The sequence below is a fragment of the Pseudophryne corroboree genome, chromosome 6 (assembly GCF_028390025.1).
Source record: "Pseudophryne corroboree isolate aPseCor3 chromosome 6, aPseCor3.hap2, whole genome shotgun sequence".
NCBI classification, from domain to species: Eukaryota; Metazoa; Chordata; class Amphibia; order Anura; family Myobatrachidae; genus Pseudophryne; species Pseudophryne corroboree.
The window spans coordinates 476420410-476445042 of record NC_086449.1 but is presented as its reverse complement, the minus strand read 5'-3'; positions in this window follow the sequence as shown (position 1 = coordinate 476445042).

Genomic DNA, 24633 nt, shown 5'->3' with positions numbered 1-24633 from the left:
TGATGCAACACGGCTTACTGCATGGCATGAAATGCTGTGACTATTACGACTATTCACAGCCCACGATTGCTCCATTATTACCTAATGTTATGCAGCATGCATCGCAGCAAAGATGAGCATGGCTACATCTGTATATATATATTTATATATACAGTATACTGTATGACTGTGTGTGAACATATTCTCAAAGTTTTAAGTTAATTACTGCTTAATTTACTATATAATTGGTTATATGATAAAAAGCTTTCTTGTACACAACAATTTCTATTGATTGGGGTCAGGATGTGGAGGATCTTTATGCTGGATTTCAAGCAGGAGTTAGACAATAGTTCATGTGTGGAAAACATTTTTCCTCAAGTTGACCTAAGTCACTCTGAACTCCTATCCCAACTGTATGCCTTAAAGATACACTATATGCTGCTAATCTTTTCCATGAGTGAAATTAGCCGTCGAGAATACGAGATGTGGGGGAGACAACGTGAAAAGGTGCCGAGGTGAAAGGGTCCAGTTAAAGATATCTTTTTAGGAGGAATACACATGTGCATTGTGTGAGTATGGTATGACATTTCTCAATTCGAATGAACGAGATCAATGTGCACAAACTAGGTGCATCATTTATGTTCTAGAGACATATTACACTACAGGTTGAGTATCCCATATCCAAATATTCCGAAATACGGAATATTCCGAAATACGGACTTTTTTGAGTGAGAGTGAAATAGTGAAACTTTTGTTTTTTGATGGCTCAATGTACACAACCTTTGTTTAATACACAAAGTTATTAAAAATATTGTATTAAATGACCTTTAGGCTGTGTGTATAAGGTGTATATGAAACATAAATGAATTGTGTGAATGTAGACACACTTTGTTTAATGCACAAAGTTATAAAAAATATTGGCTAAAATGACCTTCAGGCTGTGTGTATAAGGTGTATATAAAACATAAATGCATTCTGTGCTTAGATTTAGGTTCCATCGCCATGATATCTCATTATGGTATGCAATTATTCCAAAATACGGAAAAATCCGATATCCAAAATACCTCTGGTCCCAAGCATTTTGGATAAGGGATACTCAACCTGTATATACTTTTTTTCTTTTTTCTTTGAAGATTACCCCTTAATGATCAAGAACGGGCTAGTCTGGAGATTTCCTAAGGACTTTATTGAGTATTTTGATTTTTGAAAACACTTGTATATACTTATATTTATTTATAACCAGTAAAGTTAGCAATTGGCCAAAACCATCTGCCCCACTGCAGATGGGGCAGATGTAACATGTGTGGAGAAATTTAGATTTAGGTGGGTTATACTGTATTTTTTCTGGGCATGGTAAATACTGGCTGCTTTATTTTTACACTGCAATTTAGATATCAGTTTGAACCCACCCCACCAAACTCTCTCTGCACATGTTACATCTACCCCACCTGCAGTTCAACATGGTTTTGCCCAATTGCTAACTTTTTTGGTTTGCTAACAACTCTGAATAACACCCATTATTTGTTGCAGTGACCATTGACTATGTTCTGGGCATAGTGGTGATGGGCATGGTGGTGGTGATGATCACCCTGGTTCTTATTGACTTTCATTGCTCAAATCCTTCAGCACTTGCAAGAGATACCAGTCCTGGTAGGTTTATTTGCATCTGCATTCAGGTTGATAGATACAAGTCATATTGATTTTTATATCTGATTATATTTTATTAGGTACAATTTGGCCTTATTCAGAACTGAAAGCAAAGCAGGCACAATTGCAGCAACTTGCTGTGCTGGAAAATAAAAGTAAATATCTGAATGTATTCTAAGTCACGTGTATATCTGGCATGGTGGGGGCATATCTGGCACTGTGGGGGCATATGTGTATCTGGCACTATTGGTGTCAATGAAAATGGGGGGCGTGATACAGATATACATGCCCCCACAGTGCCAGATATACATGCCCCCACAGTGCCAGATATGCCCCCACAGTGCAAGATATGTCCCCAGTGGCAGATATGCCCCCACAGTGCAAGATATGCCCCCACAGTGCCAGATATACATGCCCCCTACAGTGCCAGATATGACCCAACAGTGCCAGATATGCCCCCACAATGCCAGATACACATGCCCCCACAGTGCTAGATATGTCCCCCACAGTGCCAGATACACAAGACCCCAGAGTGCCAGATATACCCCACAGTGCCAGATACACATGCCCCCAGAGTGCCAGATATGCCCCAGCAGTGCAACTCACCGTTGTTGTTGTTGCTGCTGCCTGGGGCAGGCACTATCTTCTGCTGCAGGCCTGCTGATGGGGAGAGGAGAGTGCAGCATGCGCTCCTCCTGTTCCTCTCCTGCCCTCTGTCCGGTCTCCTGAACTGGCGCCGGTCTGCGAGCCAATCAGGGCTCGTGGTCTGGCAGCGGCTCCTGATTGGCTCACAAACCGGCCCAGTGCACGCCGCCGCCGCCACCACTGCTGGACTCAGGGGACTCGCAGGCAGGAGAGGAGAAGTGTATACTGCGCTCTCCTCTCTCCAACACCCAGTGTCTGCAAGGTGGCGGCCTGGCGGTACGGCGTACTTGCTGGGATTTTCTTACAGGTGTGCTGTACCGCCTCCTACCACCATACTTGCAGCACTGATTAGCAGTATCAAGAAGACATTAGGGAGTCTGTGAGGTGTAAAGGCTGAAGTAAACAGGAGTGATGGGGTTGAGAGCTTTGTGCATGGGAAAGAGGAGTTTACATTTTACTCTGAGTGATACAGAGCTGTCCCTAACCAATATGATGCCCTAGGCAAGAATTTGGCTGGTGCCCCCTAGCACCATCGCTGGTTCCGCCTCTGACCTTGCACCTCTTTCCCAGAACCATCACCCCTCACCCATAGCAGTCCTTATTTTGGTGTTTGTACCCCCTATATTTTAAATAGGAACAGTTCGCACATTTGGCGCACAGCCCAAAAAGGGGTGTGTTTTTGCTGGCAAGGGGCATGGTCACACAATAGTAACCCCAATTCCAATTACGCCACACAGTACTGCAACTTTATTCACATTTGATCATGCAATAGTGTCCATAATTCAATTACATCCCACAGTAGTATTACTTTACCTTATAAACATTACTCCTCACAGTAGAGCCCCTTATTCACATTACATCACACTGAATTGCTCCTTATTCACATTACACCACACCCGATTGCTCTTTATTCATATTAGACGACCCTTTCTATATGCAACGCCACATAGTAGAGCACCTTATACACATAATGCCACACATTAGTAATGCATTTATATACATAATTCCACACAGTAATGCCCCTTACACATTATTAATGTCCTTATAAACATAATGCATCTTACACATTAAGACAACCTTTATGAATGCCCTTTTACACATAATGTCCCTTACATATATGCCGCATATTATTAATGCCCTTATACACATAATGACACACATAGTGCCCCTACAGATTTGCTGCACATTATTAGTGCCCGTATACACATAATGACACACATACAGTAGTACCCTATTACACATATGCCGCACATTATTAATGCCCTTATACACATAATGTTGCACATTATTAATGCATTTTTAGATGACACACATAATGCTCCCTACACATATTCCGAACACTACTGCGCAACCAACCCACTCACACTGCCACTAACACTGTGCTTGGATACAGATGTGTCCTCATAAATCTTGCCTCAATGCTAACGTTGGGCACCTTTTTTATGAAAATACATCTTATTTGCATTGCTATGTGGCTAGGATGCACAAGCAGATTCTGCTGATTAAAATGATATGCAGCATGCCTATATTCTGTGTGCGACTAGGGCTGTATCTGCATACAAAATGCTACACACAGAATATAGGCATGTCACATATCATTTTAATCAGCAGAAGCTGCTGATGCCCAGTGCCGTTTCTAGCGGCGGGCGAGCCGTGCAACCGCACGGGGCGCCCGCCGCGGCACTTTAAGTGTTATTTCCCCCTCTCCTCCCTCTCCCCGAGCGCTCCTGCTCGAGGGGGCGGGGCTTCGCGAAATGACGCGTTTGCGTCGTGCCGTCATGACGCAAACGCGTCATTCCACGAAGCCCCGCCCCCCGAGCAGGAGCGCTCGGGGAGAGGGAGGAGAGAAGCCTGGAAGGAGGCGGCGGCGGGGGCGGCCGGCGCGAGGGACGTCCGGCGGCGGGATCCGAAGAGCGGAACATGTAAGTATATATACTCTCTCCCCCTTCCTTCCCCCCCACCACTTGACACCTGCCTGCCACACTGGGGATACCTGCCTGCCACACTGGGGATACCTGCCTGCTGCACTGTGTAAAATGGGGACACCTGCCTGCCACGCTGTGTAAAATGGGGGCCTGCCTGCCACGCTGTGTAAAATAGGGGCCTGCCTGCCGCACTGTGTAAAATGGGGACACCTGCCTCACTGTGTAAAATGGGGACACCTGCCTGCCGCACTGTGTAAAATGGGCGCCTGCCTGCCGCACTATGTAAAATGGGGACACCTGCCTCACTGTGTAAAATGGGGACACCTGCCTCACTGTGTAAAATGGGGACACCTGCCTCACTGTGTAAAATGGGGACACCTGCCTCACTGTGTAAAATGGGGACACCTGCCTCACTGTGTAAAATGGGGACACCTGCCTCACTGTGTAAAATGGGGACACCTGCCTGCTGCACTGTGTAAAATGGGGACACCTGCCTGCCGCACTGTGTAAAATGGGGATACCTGCCTGCGTACTGTGTAAAATGGGGATATCTGCCTTCCGCACTGTGTAAAATGGGGATACCTGCCTGCCGCACTTTGTAAAATGGGGATACCTGCCTGCCGCGCTGTGTAAAATGGGGATATCTGCCTGCCGCACTGTGTAAAATGGGGATACCTGCCTGCGTACTGTGTAAAATGGGGATATCTGCCTGCTGCGCTCTGTAAAATGGGGACACCTGCCTGCCGCACTGTGTAAAATGGGGACACTTGGCTGCTGTAATGTGTAAAATGGGGACTTTTTTATTTTTTCCCCCCTGTGGTGGGCGTGATGATATCAGATGAGGCCACGCCTTGTCGGGAGCGCGCGCGCCTCCGGCGCGCGCATACTTTTTCTTTTTATAGCTATATGGGGGGGGCGCAATTTTTTTTATAGCAATAGGGGGGGGGGGGGGCGCATTTTTAAATCTCGCACTGGGAGCCAAATTGTCTAGAAACGGCCCTGCTGATGCCCCTAGGCATATGCCTAGTTTGCCTATACCTATGGCCGGCTCTGGAGTGATATAAAGAGCCAGTGGACTAACTAGCAGACAAGGGACAGCAGTGTAGAATGGCAAGAGAGGAAAATGAAGAAGTAAAAAAGCTTAAACATAGAATAAAGAAGGGTAAAATTAGAGTTAGGAATGCCAGAGAGGAACAGATTACAGAAGATAATGCAGGGCATTTGAAGTTTTATTAGCATCCAGGGTAAAGACAGGGCTAGTCCTTGAAATTCTACAATGGTGGAAATAGCAGGATTCTGAAACAGACTTTATTTGAGTGAACATGGAAAGGACAGACTCAAGGAAAACTTTTGTAATAGCAGAAAGAGACATAGGGTCTGATTCAGAGTTTAGTGCAAGGTCCCTTCTGTGCATGGGCCTTGTGCTGTCATCTGCAGTTCACCTCTTCCATTGCCTGATTGACAGGCAGTGGCATTGAGGGGATGGGCAGGGGGCGGAGGGGGGCTACATTCCATTTTCTGGGAGGGGAAAGTCAAGAGTCAGCGTTACACCATGCAGACTACCTGGCCTCGCAGCCCCCACTTCATTGGCCAGCTGCCCAAGCTGAGGCATACCCAGCTGGCCGTCTGCAGGGTGCCTATGGTCATGATGTTGGATCCCAGCAGTCGCAGTGCTGGAATTGTAGCTACATGCATCAGGCATTCTTCTACTGAGATGTCTACTCAGAGCCGGCCCTAACAAATATGATGCCTTAGGCAAGATTTTGGCTGGTGTCCCCTTGCACCACCGCTAGTTCCACCTCTGACCCTGCACCCCTTTTCGAGAACCATCACCCCTCACCCATAACAGTCCTTATTTTGGTGTTCCTACCCACTATATTTTAAATAGGAACAGTGCGTACATTCGGCACACATCCCAAAAAGGGGTGTGTTTTTGTTGTAAGGGGCATGGCCACACAATAGTACCCCCAATTCAAATTACACCACACAATAGTGAAACCTTATTCACATTATATCATGCGATATTATCCCTAATTCACGTTACATCACAGAGTAGTACCACTTTACCTTATAAATATTACTCTTCACAGTAGTGCCCCTTATTCACATTACACTGAATTGCTCCTTATTCATATTAAACCACACCATATTGCTGTTTATTCACATTAGACCACACAGTTCTTCCCCTTATTCACATTACACTGAATTGCTCCTTCTTCACAATACACTACACCATGTTGCTGTTTATTCACATTAGACCACACAGTAGTGCCCCTTATTCACTTTACATCACACTGAATTGCTTCTTATTCACATTCAACCATACCATATTGCTCTTTATTCCCATTAGACCATACAATAGTGCCCTTTCTATATGTTACACCACACAGTAGAGCACCTTATACACATAATGCCACACATTAGTAATGCATTTATACACATAATAACACACAGTAATGCTCCTTACACATACTGTATGACACACTTTATTAATGTCCTTATAAATACAATGTGCCTTACACATTATGCCAACTTTTATTAATGCCCTTATACATATAATGTCCCTTACACATATGTCGCACATTATAAATGCCCTTATACACATAATGCCCCTTGCAGATATGCCAAACACTGTTGCACAACCAACCCACCCGCGCACAGCATTCACATGACTGCTAACACTGTGACCTCTGCCTCTGCTTGGATACAGATGTGTCCTCATAAATCTTGCCTCAATGCGCCATGCAGCAGGAGATGCCTGTCGTGAGTCAGCTGGCAGCTTTGGTAACGTTGGGTGCCTATTCTTGATGAAAATGCATCTTATTTGCATTGCTATGTGGCTAGGATGCGCAAGCAGCTTCCGCTGATTAAAATGATATGTGGCATACCTATATTCTGTGTACGACTGTAGCTGTATCTGCATATGAAATGCTACACACAGAATATAGGCATGCCGCATATCATTTTAATCAGCAGAAGTTACTTGTGCCCCTAGGCATACCAAATGCCCTAGGCATTTGCCTATGCATAGGGCCGGCTCTGCGTCTACTGTTTGTCCCTCCTAGATATTAGATGGAAATTCAATACTGCTTGCATGCAGCATTGAACTTCCATACATCTCTGAATCAGACACATTGCTAGCAAAGATGGAGAGGGTAGGAATAGAGGGTAACTTGGCTTGGGGAATTCAATAAGTTGCATTTCTGAAATATTGAGTTTCAGGAAACCTTCTTGCATGCCAGATGAGATATCTGATAGGAGATGAATTGGAAAAGGACACAGAGAGAGAGTTCCAGGAAAGAGAAATAAATATGGGTATCATCAGCATAGAGATGGTACTGTAACAAAGCCCAAATTAAATAATAAGCTTCAAAAGGAAAGACATGTAGAGGAATCAGAGAAGGCAGTAATGGTAATAACTATGGGAAACACTGACAATAAAGGGAAATGGAGGTGAGGGTGTAAATACAGAAAAGAGAGAGGTGAGTCACAAAGCCCAATGAAGTGGATGTTTGGAGTTGAAAGGTTAAGGAAGGAGGGAGTAGAAAGTAACAAAGATGCAGATAGGCTTGGAGGCATTGGAGGAGATAAGGGCTTTAACATGGGATTGGTTAGAGAGAGATATGAACTGTTTCAAACAAGGCTCACTCTGTTTACCAATGCAAAGGTATTGCCAATGGCCTCACAGTGCAGGTTGCTCGTCAGTTGAGATCCAGGTAGCCTGCTCCTGACAGGTAAGACTGTTTGATTCAATCAGCCGGGTCATTGCTGTTAGGGTTTCCTGGTCTACTGCCAATGCCATCCACATTGGTGTCAATCTCTGAGGGCCTATATCAGCTCTACTTTTTCTGTCATAAGTTCCTGTGTTCTGTATTCATTACCCAAATTTCCTGGATCCTCACTCTCTATTGAATTAACTCTTGCCTGTACCTCATCTGGGTTTATTAGACAACAGTGTACTGACCTTACATACTAACAATGTTTACCTCGTTAACGTTTGCCTGTACTTTACGTGGATGTATTTGATTCACCATGTACTGACTTTGCCTACTGATAAAATTATTGATTAACCTGCTCATCTTTCCAGATATTTCAGCCACACCATGTACAGTGGTGCTTGAAAGTTTGTGAGCCCTTCAGAATTTTCTATTTCTCTGACGTCCTAAGTGGATGCTGGGACTCCGTAAGGACCATGGGGAATAGCGGCTCCGCAGTAGACTGGGCACAACTAAAAGAAAGCTTTTGGTCTAACTGGTGTGCACTGGCTCCTCCCCCTATGACCCTCCTCCAGACCTCAGTTAGAATCTTGTGCCCGGCTGAGCTGGATGCACACTAGGGGCTCTCCTGAGCTCCTAGAAAAGAAAGTATATGTTAGATTTTTTATTTTCATTGAGATCTGCTGGCAACAGACTCACTGCTACGAGGGACTAAGGGGAGAAGAAGCGAACCTACCTGACTGGAGATAGTTTGGGCTTCTTAGGCTACTGGACACCATTAGCTCCAGAGGGATCGAACACAGGACCCGACCTCGATAGTTCGGTCCCGGAGCCGCGCCGCCGTCCCCCTTACAGAGCCAGAAGCATGAAGATGGTCCTGGAAATCGGCGGCAGAAGACTTCGGTCTTCAACAAGGTAGCGCACAGCACTGCAGCTGTGCGCCATTGCTCCTCATGCACACCTCACACTCCGGTCACTGATGGGTGCAGGGCGCTGGGGGGGGGGGGGGGGACAACCTGAGCAGCAATATTAACACCTTGGCTGGCAAAAAATCACAATATATAGTCCCAGAGGCTATATATGTGATAAATACCCATGCCAGAATCCATAAAAAAAAGCGGGAGAAAAGTCAGCCGAAAAAGGGGCGGGGCTATCTCCCTCAGCACACTGGCGCCATTTTTCCCTCACAGCTCCGCTGGAAGGATCGCTCCCTGGCTCTCCCCTGCAGTTTCAAGCACAAAAGGGTAAAAAAGAGAGGGGGGGGGACTAAATTTAGGCGCAGCAATATATGATATAAGCAGCTATAAGGGAAAACACTCAGTTATAGTGTTAATCCCTGTGTTATATAGCGCTCTGGTGTGTGCTGGCATACTCTCTCTCTGTCTCCCCAAAGGGCTTTGTGGGGTCCTGTCCTCTGTCAGAGCATTCCCTGTGTGTGTGCGGTGTGTCGGTACGGCTGTGTCGACATGTTTGATGAGGAGGCCTACGTGGAGGCGGAGCAGATGCCGATAAATGTGATGTCACCCCCTGCGGGGTCGACACTTGAGTGGATGGTTTTGTGGAAGGAATTACGCGACAGTGTCGACTCCTTGCATAAAAGGTTTGACGACATACCAAATATGGGACAGCCGGCTTCTCAGCCTGTGCCTGCCCAGGCGTCTCAAAAGCCATCAGGGGCTCTAAAACGCCCGCTACCTCAGATGGCAGACACAGATGTCGACACGGATACTGACTTCAGTGTCGACGACGATGAGACTAATGTAACTTCCAATAGGGCCACACGTTACATGATTGAGGCAATGAAAAATGTGTTGCATATTTCTGATGTTACCCCAGGTACCACAAAAAAGGGTATTATGTTTGGAGAGAAAAAACTACCAGTAGTTTTTCCTCCATCTGAGGAATTAAATGAAGAGTGTGAAGAAGCGTGGGCTTCCCCCGATAAGAAACTGGTAATTTCTAAAAGGTTACTAATGGTGTACCCTTTCCCGCCAGAGGATAGGTCACGTTGGGAAACATCCCCTAGGGTGGATAAAGCACTCACACGCTTGTCAAAGAAGGTGGCACTACCGTCTCCGGATACGGCCGCCCTAAAGGAACCTGCTGATAGAAAGCAGGAGGCTATCCTGAAGTCTGTATATACACACACAGGTATTATACTGAGACCAGCTATTGCTTCAGCATGGATGTGCAGTGCTGCAGCTGCGTGGTCAGATTCCCTGTCGGAAAATATTGATACCCTAGACAGGGACACTATATTGCTAACCGTAGAGCATATCAAAGACGCAGTCTTATACATGAGAGATGCACAGAGGGATATTTGCCGGCTGGCATCTAAAATAAGTGCAATGTCCATTTCTGCCAGGAGAGGGTTATGGACTCGGCAGTGGACAGGTGATGCAGATTCTAAAAGGCACATGGAAGTTTTGCCTTATAAGGGTGAGGAGTTGTTCGGGGATGGTCTCTCGGACCTCGTTTCCACAGCAACAGCTGGGAAGTCTACATTTTTACCCCATGTTCCCTCACAGCCAAAGAAAGCACCGTATTATCAGGTACAGTCCTTTCGGCCCAATAAGGGCAAGCGGGTTAAAGGCGCGTCCTTTCTGCCCAGAGGCAGAGGTAGAAGGAAAAAGCTGCAGCATACAGCCATTTCCCAGGAGCAAAAGTCCTCCCCCGCTTCCTCCAAGTCCACCGCATGACGCTGGGGCTCCACAGGCGGAGCCAGGTACGGTGGGGGCCTGTCTCAAAAACTTCAGCAATCAGTGGGCTCGCTCACGGGTGGATCCCTGGATCCTTCAAGTAGTATCTCAGGGGTACAAGCTGGAATTCGAGACGTCTCCCCCCTGCCGTTTCCTCAAATCTGCCTTACCAACAACTCCCTCAGGCAGGGAGGCAGTGTTAGAGGCAATTCACAAGCTGTATTCCCAGCAGGGAAAGTGCCCCTACTTCAACAAGGACGGGGTTACTATTCCACAATGTTTGTGGTACCGAAACCGGACGGTTCGGTGAGACCCATTTTAAATTTGAAATCCTTGAACACATATATAAAAAAATTCTAATTCAAGATGGAATCGCTCAGGGCGGTTATTGCAAGCCTGGACGAGGGGGATTACATGGTATCACTGGACATCAAGGATGCTTACCTGCATGTCCCCATTTACCATCCTCACCAGGAGTACCTCAGATTTTTGGTACAGGATTGTCATTACCAATTCCAGACGTTGCCGTTTGGTCTATCCATGGCTCCGAGGGTATTTACCAAGGTAATGGCCGAAATGATGATACTCCTTTGAAAGAAGGGAGTTTTAATTATCCCGTACTTGGACGATCTCCTGATAAAGGCGAGGTCCAGGGAGCAGTTGTTGGTCGGGGTAGCACTATCTCGGGAGGTGCTACAACAGCACGGCTGGATTCTAAATATTCCAAAGTCACAGCTGGTCCCTACGACACATCTACTGTTCTTGGGGATGGTTCTGGACACAGAACAGAAAAAACTGTTTCTCCCGGAGGAGAAGGCCAAGGAGCTGTCATCTCTAGTCAGAGGCCTCCTAAAACCAAAACAGGTGTCGGTGCATCACTGCACGTGGATCCTGGGAAATATGGTAGCTTCCTACGAAGCAATTCCATTCGGCAGGTTCCATGCAAGAACCTTTCAGTGGGACCTGTTGGACAAGTGGTCCGGATCGCATCTTCAGATGCATCGGCTGATAACCCTGTCTCCAAGGACCAGGGTGTCTCTGCTGTGGTGGCTGCAAAGTGCTCATCTTCAAGAGGGCCGCAGATTCGGCATACAGGACTGGGTCCTGGTGACCACGGATGCCAGCCTTCGAGGCTGGGGGGCAGTCACACAGGGAAGAAACTTCCAAGGACTATGGTCAAGTCAGGAGACTTCCCTACACATAAATATTCTGGAACTGAGGGCCATTTTCAATGCCCATAGTCAGGCAAAACCCCTGCTTCAAAACCAGCCGGTACTGATCCAGTCAGACAACATAACGGCAGTCGCCCATGTAAACCGACAGGGCGGCACAAGAAGCAGGACGGCGATGGCAGAAGCCACAAGGATTCTCCGATGGGCGGAAAATCACGTGTTAGCACTGTCAGCAGTGTTCATTCCGGGAGTGGACAACTGGGAAGCAGACTTCCTCAACAGACATGACCTCCACCCGGGAGAGTGGGGACTTCATCCGGAAGTCTTCCAACTGATTGTAAACCGTTGGGAAAAGCCACAGGTGGACATGATGGCGTCCCGCCTAAACAAAAAGCTAGAAAGATATTGCGCCAGGTCGAGAGACCCTCAGGCGATAGCTGTAGACGCTCTAGTGACACCGTGGGTGTACCGGTCGGTTTATGTGTTCCCTCCTCTCCTCTCATACCAAAGGTACTGAGGATAATAAGGAGAAGAGGAGTAAGAACTATACTCATTGTTCCGGATTGGCCAAGAAGAGCTTGGTACCCGGAACTTCAAGAAATGATCTCAGAGGACCCATGGCCTCTGCCGCTCAGACAGGACCTGCTGCAGCAGGGGCCCTGTCTGTTCCAAGACTTACCGCGGCTGCGTTTGACGGCATGGCGGTTGAACACCGGATCCTGAAGGAAAAGGGCATTCCGGAGGAAGTCATTCCTACGCTGATTAAAGCTAGGAAAGAAGGGACCGCAAACCATTATCACCGCATTTGGCGAAAATATGTTGCGTGGTGTGAGGCCAGGAAGGCCCCAACGGAGGAATTTCAGCTGGGCCGTTTTCGGCACTTCCTACAGTCAGGGGTGACTATGGGCCTCAAATTGGGTTCCATTAAGGTCCAGATTTCGGCTCTATCGATTTTCTTCCATAGAGAACTGGCTTCACTACCTGAAGTTCAGACTTTTGTTAAGGGAGTGCTGCATATTCAGCCCCCTTTTGTGCCTCCTGTGGCACCTTGGGATCTCAACGTGATGTTGGATTTCCTAAAGTCACATTGGTTTGAGCCACTTAAAACCGTGGAATTGAAATATCTCACGTGGAAAGTGGTCGTGTTGTTGGCCTTGGCCTCGGCCAGGCGTGTATCAGAATTGGCGGCTTTGTCATGTAAAAGCCCTTATCTGATTTTCCATATGGATAGGGCAGAATTGAGGACTCGTCCCCAGTTTCTCCCTAAGGTGGTATCAGCTTTTCATCTGAACCAACCTATCGTGGTGCCTGCGGCTACAAAAGACTTGGAGGCTTCCAAGTTGTTGGACGTAGTCAGGGCCCTGAAAATTTATGTTTCCAGGACAGCTGGAGTCAGAAAGACTGACTCGCTATTTATCCTGTATGCGCCCAACAAGTTGGGTGCACCTGCTTCAAAGCAGACTATTGCTCGCTGGATCTGTAGTACGATTCAGCTTGCACATTCTGTGGCTGGACTGCCGCATCCTAAATCAGTGAAAGCCCATTCCACAAGGAAGGTGGGCTCTTCTTGGGCGGCTGCCCGAGGGGTCTCGGCTCTACAACTTTGCCGAGCAGCTACTTGGTCGGGGTCAAACACATTTGCTAAATTCTACAAGTTTGACACCCTGGCTGAGGAGGACCTAGAGTTTGCCCATTCGGTGCGGCAGAGTCATCCGCACTCTCCCGCCCGTTTGGGAGCTTTGGTATAATCCCCATGGTCCTTACGGAGTCCCAGCATCCACTTAGGACGTCAGAGAAAATAAGAATTTACTCACCGGTAATTCTATTTCTCGTAGTCTGTCGTGGATGCTGGGCGCTCATCCCAAGTGCGGATTGTCTGCAATACTTGTATATAGTTATTGTTTACCTAAAGGGTTATTGTTGAGCCATCTGTTGAGAGGCTCAGTTGTTGTCATACTGTTAACTGGGTATTGTATCACGAGTTATACGGTGTGATTGGTGTGGCTGGTATGAGTCTTACCCGGGATTCAAAATCCTTCCTTATTGTGTCAGCTCTTCCGGGCACAGTATCCTAACTGAGGTCTGGAGGAGGGTCATAGGGGGAAGAGCCAGTGCACACCTGTTAGACCAAAAGCTTTCTTTTAGTTGTGCCCAGTCTCCTGCGGAGCCGATATTCCCCATGGTCCTTACGGAGTCCCAGCATCCACTACGGACTACGAGAAATAGAATTACCGGTGAGTAAATTCTTATTATTTCTGCTGAAATTTAGCTTAAATCTACCTCTCATTTTCACAAAACTCTTAAAAGTAAATAAAGAGAACCAAACCAAACAAATTAGACAAAAAAATAGACATGCTAATTTTTTATTGAGGAAAATGATCCAATATCACATATCTGTCAGTGGCAAAAGTATAGGAACCTTTAGGTCTAGCAGATATCTTGAAGGTAAAATTAGGGTTAGGTATTTTCAATTCTGTGGGTTGACAATCAGGTGTGAGTGGACAATCTGTCTTTTTAAACGAACAGGGATCTATCAAGTCTAAGATCTAAGTCTGATGTTCCGAACACATGTTTGTGGAATTGTATCATACCATGAACAAAAGAGGTTTCTGAGGACCTCAGAAGAAGAGTTGTTGATGCTCATCGGGCTGGAAAAGGTCACATAACCATCTCTAAAGAGTTTGGACTCCGCCAATCAACAGTCAGATTGTGTACAAATAGAGAAAATTTCAGATCATTATTACACACCCCAAGAGTGGTGACCAACAAATATCAAGACCAAGGCACCTCATAGTTAGCAAGGTCACAAAGGAACCCAAGGTAACCTCTAAGCAACTAAAGGCCTTTCTGACATTAGCTAATGTTAATGTTCATGAGTCCACCATTATAAGTACACTGAACAACATGGCAGGACTGCAAGGAGAAAGCCACTGCTCTCCAAAAAGAACATTGCTGCCTGTCTGCAGTTTGCTAAAGCTCATCTGGACAAGCCATAAGGCTATTAGTACTATGTGTTGTGGACAGATGAGTCCAAAATAGAGCTTTTTGGAATAATTGAGAAGCATTATGTTTGCAGAAAGAAGAATACTGCATTCCAGCATAAAAACCTCATACAATCTTTGAAACACGGTGGTGGTGGTGGTGGTGGTGGTGGTGGTGGTGGTGGTGGTGGTTGTGGTATCATGGTTTGGCCCTGCTTCACTGCATCTGGCCTAGGACAACTTGACATCATTGTCAAAGAGAAATACCACCACACAACCAGCGCACAAATCCTCCTTTAGACTGATCAAGGAGTTGGGTCTTCTTGTTCAATAATTTTGTGAATCAGTAGTCTTCAATACCTCAAAACAAAAAACATATATACATAGTGTAATACTGTAATGTCCTCAATAAACGAGTATCTGTATTTAGGCGGTTACTCGTACCCCTTATGGTGGTCTACACATATGCAGACAATTCAGCTTTTAAGGAAGGATAGACACAATGTGGGCCAATCAGCTTTTCCTCCCGGTGACTTCTCTCCAGAAGATATCTCTCTCACAGTCATAAAATTAAGAAGAGAAAATCTCCATAGTGTAAAAACTCCAAATAATTTATTAAAAACACAATGTGGGACAGACTCTCCCTGTACCCACACAATACAATCCGAAAATGCAGTAAATGGGACTCCTACCAGATGTTGTTGTCCACTTTAAAAGGTGGACAATATGAGCATGGAATAGGAGTTACAGGCGTCCCTGGATCTCAGCCTCCAAATCCTAGGTAGGGGTCCCTCTGTCTGGTCACTTTCCTTGCCAACGCGTTTCGATACGTAGTATCTTCCTCAAGGCATATGGAAAATGAGCATACAGCAGGCTATTTATACCCGCCAATGGTCTGGATAAACTTTCCCTAAAACTAGACATGGATTCACTAGCACTGTTCCCTATACGTATATAAACAGATCGAATCCCAGAAAAATAGTCCATTTCATGGATTTGCAAAGATCGTGATACAAATGAAGAACCCGCCAGATTCAGCCAATGTCCGTGTATGTATGTCATCACGTTCCGTCCTCTTTGTGGCCGTGTGTGTTATCTCCGTTCGTACTTCCGGAAGTGACGTCCGCCGTATCAACATTACTGACGTCGCGCCGGAAGTTCCGTCCTCCATCACAGTCCTCCTCGTTCTATCAGACTTATCGGGGATTTAGGGAAAACGTGATGTGGATTCCAAGAGTCCGTTTGCGGAGACTATGTTGTATCTATATGGAGATTCATTTCTGGTATCTCCATTTCTCTATCGTCCTAGTGGATGCTGGGGTTCCTGAAAGGACCATGGGGAATAGCGGCTCCGCAGGAGACAGGGCACAAAAAGTAAAGCTTTAGGATCAGGTGGTGTGCACTGGCTCCTCCCCCTATGACCCTCCTCCAAGCCTCAGTTAGATTTTTGTGCCCGGCCGAGAAGGGTGCAATCTAGGTGGCTCTCCTAAAGAGCTGCTTAGAAAAGTTTAGCTTAGGTTTTTTATTTTACAGTGAGTCCTGCTGGCAACAGGATCACTGCAACGAGGGACTTAGGGGAGAAGAAGTGAACTCACCTGCGTGCAGGATGGATTGGCTTCTTGGCTACTGGACATTAGCTCCAGAGGGACGATCACAGGTACAGCCTGGATGGTCACCGGAGCCTCGCCGCCGGCCCCCTTGCAGATGCTGAAACGAGAAGAGGTCCAGAATCGGCGGCAGAAGACTCCTCAGTCTTCTTAAGGTAGCGCACAGCACTGCAGCTGTGCGCCATTTTCCTCTCAGCACACTTCACACGGCAGTCACTGAGGGTGCAGGGCGCTGGGAGGGGGGCGCCCTGGGAGGCAAATGAAAACCTTTTTTGGCTAAAAATACCTCACATATAGCCTCCGGGGGCTATATGGAGATATTTAACCCCTGCCAGAATCCGTTAAGAGCGGGAGACGAGGCCGCCGAAAAAGGGGCGGGGCCTATCTCCTCAGCACACAGCGCCATTTTCCCTCACAGAAAGGCTGGAGGGAAGGCTCCCAGGCTCTCCCCTGCACTGCACTACAGAAACAGGGTTAAAACAGAGAGGGGGGGCACTAATTTGGCGTTAGAAATATATAAAAAAGATGCTATAAGGGAAAACACTTATATAAGGTTGTCCCTATATAATTATAGCGTTTTTGGTGTGTGCTGGCAAACTCTCCCTCTGTCTCTCCAAAGGACTAGTAGGTCCTGTCCTCTATCAGAGCATTCCCTGTGTGTGTGCTGTGTGTCGGTACGTGTGTGTCGACATGTATGAGGACGATGTTGGTGAGGAGGCGGAGCAATTGCCTGTAATGGTGATGTCACTCTCTAGGGAGTCGACACCGGAATGGATGGCTTATTTAGGGAATTACGTGATAATGTCAACACGCGCCAAGGTCGGTTGACGACATGAGACGGCCAACAAACAATTAGTACCGGTCCAGACGTCTCAAAAACACCGTCAGGGGTTTTAAAACGCCCGTTTACTTTAGTCGGTCGACACAGAAACAGACAGGGACACTGAATCCAGTGTCGATGGTGAATAAACAAACGTATTCCTTATTAGGGCCACACGTTAAGGGCAATGAAGGAGGTGTTACATATTTCTGATACTACAAGTACCACAAAAGAGGGTATTATGTGGGATGTGAAAAAACTACCGTAGTTTTTCCTGAATCAGATAAATTAAATGAAGTGTGTGATGATGCGTGGGTTCCCCCCGATAGAAAATATGGGCGGTATACCCTTTCCCGCCAGAAGTTAGGGCGCATTGGGAAACACGCTTATCAGAACAAGTGGCGGTACCGTCTATAGATAGGGCCGTCCTCAAGGAGCCAGCTGACAGGAGGCTGGAAAAATATCATAAAAAGTATATACACACATACTGGTGTTATACTGCGACCAGCGATCGCCTCAGCCTGGATGTGCAGAGCTGGGGTGGCTTGGTCGGATTCCCTGACTAAAAATATTGATACCCTTGACAGGGACAGTATTTTATTGACTATAGAGCATTTAAAGGATGTATTTCTATATATGCGAGATGCACAGAGGGATATTTGCACTCTGGCATCACGAGTAAGTGCGATGTCCATATCTGCCAGAAGATGTTTATGGACACGACAGTGGTCAGGTGATGCAGATTCCAAACGGCACAAAGGTGTATTGCCGTATAAAGGAAGAGGAGTTATTTGGGGTCGGTCCATCGGACCTGGTGGCCACGGCAACTGCTGGAAAATCCACCGTTTTTACCCTAAGTCACATCTCTGCAGAAAAAGACACCGTCTTTTCAGCTTCAGTCCTTTCGTCCCTATAAGAGTCATATCTGCCCAGGGATAGAGGAAAGGGAAGAAGACTGCAGCAGGCAGCCCATTCCCAGGAACAGAAGCGTTCCACCGCTTCTGACAAGCTCTCAGCATGACGCTGAGACCGTACAGGACCCCTGGATCCTACAAGTAGTATCCCAGGGGTACAGTTTGGAATGTCGAGACGTTTCCCCTGCGCAGGCTCCTGAAGGCTGCTTTACCAAGGTCTCCCTCCGACAAGGAGGCAGTATGGGAAAAAATTCACGAGCTGTATTCCCAGCAGGTGATAATTAAATTACCCCTCCTACAACAAGAAAAGGGGTATTATTCCACACTATATTGTGGTACTGAAGCCAGAAGGCTAGGTGAGACCTATTCTAAATCTAAAAAAATTTGAACACTTACAAAGGTTCAAATCAAGATGGAGTCACTCAGAGCAGTGATAACGAACCGGGAAGAAGGGGACTATCTGGTGTCCCGAGACATCAGGGATGCTTACCTCCATGTCCCAAATTTGCCCTTATCACTAAGGGTACCTCAGGTTCGTGGTACAGAACTGTCACTATCAGTTTCAGACGCTGCCGTTTGGATTGTCTACGGCACCCCGGGTCTTTACCAAGGTAATGGCCGAAATGATGGTTCTTCTTCGAAGAAAAGGCGTCTTAATTATCCCTTACTTGGACGATCTCCTGATAAGGGCAAAGTCCAGGGAACAGTTGGAGGTCGGAGTAGCACTATCTCGGATACTGTTACAACAGCAGGGGTGGATTCTAAAGATTCCAAAATCGCAGCTGATCCCGACAACAAGTCTCCTGTGCTTAGGGATGATTCTGGACACAGTCCAGAAAAAGGTGTTTCTCCCGGAAGAGAAAGCCAGGGAGTTATCCGAGCTAGTCAGGAACCTCCTAAAATCAGTGCATCATTGCACAAGGGCCATGGTAAAAAAATGGTGACTTCCTTCGAAGCAATTCCAGTCGGCAGATTTCATGCAAGAACTTTTCAGTGGGATCTGCTGGACAAATGGTCCGGATCGCATCTTCAGATGCATCAGCGGATAACCCTATATCCAAGGACAAGGGTGTCTCTCCTGTGGTGGTTACAGAGTGCTCATCTTCTAGAGGGCCGCAGATTCGGCATTCAGTTTTGGATGTTGGTGACCACGAAGGCCAGCCCGAGAGGCTGGGGAGCAGTCACACAAGGAAAAAATTTCCAGGGAGTGTGATCAAGTCTGGAGACTTTTCTCCACATAAATATAGCTAAGGGTAAATTTATAATGCTCTAAGCTTAGCAAGACCTCTGCTTCAAGGTCAGCCGGTATTGATCCAGTGGGATAAAACATCACGGCAGTCGCCCACGTAAATAGACAGGGCGGCACAAGAAGCAGGAGGGCAGTGGCAAAAACTGCAAGGACTTTTCGCTGGGCGGAAAATCATGTGATAGCACTGTCAGCAGTGTTTCATTCCGGGAATGGAAACTGGGAAGCAGACTTCCTCAGTAGGCACGACCTCCACCCGGCAGAGTGGGAACTTCATGGGGAAGTTTTCCACATAATTGTAAACCGTTGGGAATTACCAAAGGTGGACATGATGGCGTCCCGTCTGAACAAAAAACGGGACAGGTATTGCGCCAGGTTAAGAGACCCTCAGGCAATAGCTGTGGACGTTCTGGTAACACCGTGGGTATACCAGTCGGTGTATGTGTTCCATCCTCTGCTTTTCATACCTAAGGTACTGAGAATTATAAGACGTAGAGGAGTAAGAACTATACTCATGGCTCCGGATTGGCCAAGAAGGACTTGGTACCCGGAACTTCAAGAGATGCTCACAGAGGACTTATGGCCTCTGCCGCTAAGAAGGGACTTGTTTCAGCAAGTACCATGTCTGTTCCAAGACTTACCGCAGCTGCGTTTGACGGCATGGCGGTGGAACGCCGGATCCTAAGGGAAAAGGCATTCAGGAAGAGGTCATTCCTACCCTGGTCAAAGCCAGAAAGGAGGTGACCGCACAACATTATCACCACATGTGGCGAAAATATGTTGCGTGGTGTGAGGCCAGGAAGGCCCCACGAAGAAATTTCAACTCGGTCGATTCCTGCATTTCTTGCAAACAGGAGTGTCTATGGGCCTCAAATTGGGGTCCATTAAGGTTCAAATTTCGGCCCTGTCGATTTTTCTTCCAGAAAGAATTGGCTTCAGTTCCTGAAGTCCAGAAGTTTGTCAAGGGAGTATTGCATATACAACCCCCTTTTGTGCCTCCAGTGGCACTGTGGGATCTCAACGTAGTTCTGGGATTCCTCAAAACACATTGGTTTAAAACCAGTCAAATCTGTGGATTTGAAGCATCTCACATGAAAAGTGAACATGCTCTTGGACCTGGCCTGGACCAGGCGAGTGTCAAATTGGTGGTTTTTTTCTCAAAAAAGCCCATATCTGTTTGTCCATTCGGACAGGGCAGAGCTGCGGACTCGTCCCCAGTTCTCTCCCTAAGGTGGTGTCAGTGTTTCACCTGAACCAGCTTATTGTGGTGGCTTGCGCCTACTAGGGACTTGGAGGACTCCAAGTTGCTAGATGTGGTCAGGGCCCTGAAAATATAGGTTCCAGGACGGCTGGAGTCAGGAAAACTGACTTGCTGTTATCCTGTATGCACCCAACAAACTGGGTGCTCTTGCTTTTAAGCAGACTTTTGCTAGTTGGATGTGTAATACAATTCAGCTTGCACATTCTGTGGCAGGCCTGCCACAGCCAAAATATGTAAATGCCCATTCCACAAGGAAGGTGGGCTCATCTTGGGCGGCTGCCCGAGGGGTCTCGGCTTTACAACTTTGCCGAGCGGCTATTTAGTCAGGGGCAAACACGTTTGTAAAATCCTACAAATTTGATACCCTGGCTAAGGAGGACCTGGAGTTCTCTCATTCGGTGCTGCAGAGTCATCCGCACTCTCCCGCCCGTTTGGGAGCTTTGGTATAATCCCCATGGTCCTTTCAGGAACCCCAGCATCCACTAGGACGATAGAGAAAATAAGAATTTACTTACCGATAATTCTATTTCTCGGAGTCCGTAGTGGATGCTGGGCGCCCATCCCAAGTGCGGATTATCTGCATTACTTGTACATAGTTACAAAAATCGGGTTATTATTGTTGTGAGCCATCTTTTCAGAGGCTCCGCTGTTATCATACTGTTAACTGGGTTCAGATCACAGGTTGTACAGTGTGATTGGTGTGGCTGGTATGAGTCTTACCCGGGATTCATAAATCCTTCCTTATTGTGTACGCTCGTCCGGGCACAGTACCTAACTGAGGCTTGGAGGAGGGTCATAGGGGGAGGAGCCAGTGCACACCACCTGATCCTAAAGCTTTACTTTTTGTGCCCTGTCTCCTGCGGAGCCGCTATTCCCCATGGTCCTTTCAGGAACCCCAGCATCCACTACGGACTCCGAGAAATAGAATTATCGGTAAGTAAATTCTTATTATCTTAACTGACGGTAGCCCTCTTTGTATCCGATATCCAACAGAGATTTTAATTCATAATATTTTATGCAATCTCCATCAAAAAACACCCTAATAAAAAAATACATAATTAAAATTCATTCAATAGAAAAATATAAATGATACATTATAAAATGGTACATAAACTACAAAAACCACTTTAATTCGAAATCCTTATTGATACCATCCGGTATCAATGTTTTGTAGTGGTGAATCATATTCATTTCTGTTTTAGCCAGTTTCTTACTGGTATCACTATGTCTTATGTCCCCACAAACTCTTCTAAGGCCATAAAAATTAATAACATGCTTTACATCGCTGTTATGTTTTTCCTTGAAGTGAGCAGGTAACGCGTGAGTTTCCATGCCTTTTTTAATATTACGTAGGTGTTCGCTTATGCGAATTTTCAATGGCCTACTCGTCCTACCAATGTAGAACAAATGGCATGAGCACTCTATACAGTATACTACATTATTGGAATTACACGTAATAAATTCCTGGATCTTACAAGTTCTCCCATTTATCTCAACACTCTCCTTTTTATTTCCGAAGGTGTTTTTCACATTCTTACAGCGCATACAATCCCCACACCTGTAGAAACCTTTAGATGTTATCTTAGGGGTACCTAAAGGTGTGGGACATAGACTCTTGACCAACTGTGATTTCAGATTTGGTGCTCTTCTGAATATACAGATAGGTTTATCCGGAATCTCATTTCCAATGATGGGATCCCTTTTTAACAAATTCCAATGTTTTCTCAACACCCCCTCTACTTGTTTATGTTGTGAGGTGAACTGGGTTATGAATGCCCACTTAAATCTCTCATCATCTCTTTTTGTTTCTCTTTCCTTACATATTAAATCGTTTCTATCAGTATTTTGGGCAATTTCAAGTGACTTAAGGACAATTTTCTCATCGTACCCACAGGCTACGAAGTTTTCTTTCATCTCCCCTGCCTGTTGAATAAATACAGAGGACTCTGTACAGTTGCGTCGTAGTCTCTTGAATTGGCCTATGGGTACGGACTTTAGCCAGTTGTCATGATGGCAACTATCCCTTTGAATATATGCCCTAGAGTCGGTGGGCTTAATGAAGTTTTTTGTTTTTAGAGCCCCTTCCTCTACATAAATATATTGAATATATATATTGAATGAATTTTAATTATGTATTTTTTTATTAGGGTGTTTTTTGATGGAGATTGCATAAAATATTATGAATTAAAATCTCTGTTGGATATCGGATACAAAGAGGGCTACCGTCAGTTAAGATATGGAGATACCAGAAATGAATCTCCATATAGATACAACATAGTCTCCGCAAACGGACTCTTGGAATCCACATCACGTTTTCCCTAAATCCCCGATAAATCTGATAGAACGAGGAGGACTGTGATGGAGGACGGAACTTCCGGCGCGACGTCAGTAATGTTGATACGGCGGACGTCACTTCCGGAAGTACGAACGGAGATAACACACACGGCCGCAAAGAGGACGGAACGTGATGACATACATACACGGACATTGGCTGAATCTGGCGGGTTCTTCATTTGTATCACGATCTTTGCAAATCCATGAAATGGACTATTTTTCTGGGATTCGATCTGTTTATATACATATAGGGAACAGTGCTAGTGAATCCATGTCTAGTTTTAGGGAAAGTTTATCCAGACCATTGGCGGGTATAAATAGCCTGCTGTATGCTCATTTTCCATATGCCTTGAGGAAGATACTACGTATCGAAACGCGTTGGCAAGGAAAGTGACCAGACAGAGGGACCCCTACCTAGGATTTGGAGGCTGAGATCCAGGGACGCCTGTAACTCCTATTCCATGCTCATATTGTCCACCTTTTAAAGTGGACAACAACATCTGGTAGGAGTCCCATTTACTGCATTTTCGGATTGTATTGTGTGGGTACAGGGAGAGTCTGTCCCACATTGTGTTTTAATAAATTATTTGGAGTTTTTACACTATGGAGATTTTCTCTTCTTAATTTTATGACTGTGAGAGAGATATCTTCTGGAGAGAAGTCACCGGGAGGAAAAGCTGATTGGCCCACATTGTGTCTATCCTTCCTTAAAAGCTGAATTGTCTGCATATGTGTAGACCACCATAAGGGGTACGAGTAACCGCCTAAATACAGATACTCGTTTATTGAGGACATTACAGTATTACACTATGTATATATGTTTTTTGTTTTGAGGTATTGAAGACTACTGATTCACAAAATTATTGAACAAGAAGACCCAACTCCTTGATCAGTCTAAAGGAGGATTTGTGCGCTGGTTGTGTGGTGGTATTTCTCTTTGACATTGTATTTGTTTGGGGTGCGGGTGTCACTCCTCCATTCACACATTAGCAGCCATTTCTGCGCAGTGGTGAGACTCCATCTTTTTAGAATATTTCCAGTGCTTTCACCCAGGAGCATCACCACTGCTGCAATATGTTCAGCCTAAGAGATGAAAGAATTAAAAAACTTAACACTGCATTTAATTCATCTAGGGAACCTCTAAATACAGAGGATATAGATTTAAACAACCCATTAAAAAAATTAGAAAATGTTCTAATAAAGGAGAATAAAATCTGGTGGGAGGTAGCCACCCTTGAACATTATCTAGCCCATGATTTAATACCAAAAGGGTTAAAAATTCAAAAACAAGCGAGTTTTACACATGCTACGGAATCATTCAAGCAAAATTGGGAAAATATCTTGAAAGGATGTTCCATTTCCTTGATCAATTTGATTATAACAGAAAGGAAACGGGAACTATCCGATCTAGATAAGGAAATTGCTGACCACAAGGTATTACTAAATCCCTTTGCAAATTCAGCAGAATATCAAGAGAAAGAAAAAGAAATTATGTCTCATATAAGACAGATAGAAACAAACCTTATCACCAAAAAAACCAACAAACTTTATAGGGATAAGGAGGGATTAGGATTCCAGATAGAGGGAGAACAAGGGAAAGTAGATGAGACACATAAGAGTCCAGCAAGACCAAAGAAAAATACCAAGAACACTAGATTTAAAAGATCTGCCTATACACGATACACAT